The sequence below is a fragment of the Austrofundulus limnaeus genome, unplaced genomic scaffold, assembly GCF_001266775.1.
Source record: "Austrofundulus limnaeus strain Quisiro unplaced genomic scaffold, Austrofundulus_limnaeus-1.0 Scaffold194, whole genome shotgun sequence".
Taxonomy (NCBI): Eukaryota; Metazoa; Chordata; class Actinopteri; order Cyprinodontiformes; family Rivulidae; genus Austrofundulus; species Austrofundulus limnaeus.
The window spans coordinates 184,268-185,877 of record NW_013952596.1 but is presented as its reverse complement, the minus strand read 5'-3'; the positions used below and the strand labels follow the sequence as shown (position 1 = coordinate 185,877).

The window sequence follows — 1,610 nt, the reverse complement described above, 5'->3', positions numbered from 1 at the left end:
CACACACACACACACACACACACACACACACACACACTCACACACACCGCCTTACTGAAGTTAGTAATAAACTCATTATGGACTACATGCAGTGTTTGTCTGTGGAGGRACAAAACATCTCAGCCATGAAATAAGAAATACTCTAAACTGTCAGCGGCAATAAGTTCAGGGGCGGAGCCAGAGGAGTGACCGTGGGTGGAGCTTGTTAGCCCTGGAACCTGATTGGCCACCTCAGTTGATTCACAAGTCACTGCATGTGGACTACTCTCTGTTTTTGGGTTTGAAAGTGGATTTTTTTTCTTAAATTGATGTTATCTAAATATCTCCTTTTTGAGTCGACATGCGTTTATGCTTCGTTTCATGTACCTCTGGACAAGCATTAGACTGAACCTTACTGTGATCCAGCTAAAGCTCACCAGACATGGATTTTTGTGACGTAAAAACAAGTGTGCATTGCCTTGTATCATGCCTTTGCCTGCAGCAGTGGACTTGCAGAATGAGCTGTGAGCAAGTTCAAATGTGATTTCTATACCAGCTTGCTTGTCAAGTCAGCAGGTGTTCGTAATCAGGGTAATTGWGTGACAATATGAAGTTTGAAGAGACTTTTAGTTAAAGTTGTGGTAGCTGGGTTTTGAACCCTGATTTCCCACAAGAAAGTTCATGGCATTAACCATGAGACCATTGGAGCTGTGTGAAAGCACAGTCCCAGTGTTTTTTCTGTGTAGATAGAGGCAACATTGCCAATGACGATCATTGACATAAAACTGCAATATATTACAACATAAAGCAATATTATATTCAATGCTTACAAGACAATATTATAGTAAAACATTAAAATACAAATAAATTAGTATTGTAATCACTGAAGTACTGAGTTTAAATATCATTAAACTAGGTGCAGTACCAAGCTGAGCACATAAATCAGGGGCAGTATTGGACCAATACAAGGCTCTATTGACACCCATTAATAAAGTTTAAAAATTAATATTTCAAAACTATAAGTTGTACAGGCACCAAAAACATAGCCTACATTTGGCACAGGAGCTTTACAGATACAAATTACAGTGGCAGCACTTGGACAAAATCTGCAGGATGAGAAGTGTGCTGAAATAGAGGATGACTTGGATGGGGAACGAATCACAGTAGTGTGCATTGATAAATATTTCTGCATTCTGTGGACTGAAACTTCATGTTCTTGCGTGATGTTTAAGATGCAAACTGTTAAAAAAAACATATTGTTGCGCTGCTGCTATAACAGCTTTTCATGCACATGGCGGCCATATTGGATTGTGAGGTTGGAGCAGCTGAAGAATCTCTGACTTTCTAACTTGGTATCTGGAAAGTCCAGGAAATAAAGACCCAATTTGTAAAAAAAAAATAAAAATAAAAAATCAGATGATCCTTATAAAATTATACAGAAATATTTGATCAATCATTCAAGAAAACGCTAATTTTTTATTAATATTGAGGGAGCAGAGATCAGTGTAGCTTAAATACAGAGATGGATTCTTGTTCATAAAATCTTTACCTAATTTTTGAATCTTAGAGCCACACCTCTCCTCCTTTGATCTTGTATGCACACACACACACACACACACACACACACACAC

The 1,610-nt window shown here is 38.1% G+C and overlaps 1 protein-coding gene across 1 annotated transcript in view; it reads left to right on the top strand.

The window, feature by feature from the left end:
* Positions 1 to 1,610, top strand: part of LOC106524605 (axin-2) — a gene marked incomplete at its 5' end in the record, with an annotated part of 52,509 nt that overhangs the window by 15,519 nt on the left and 35,380 nt on the right.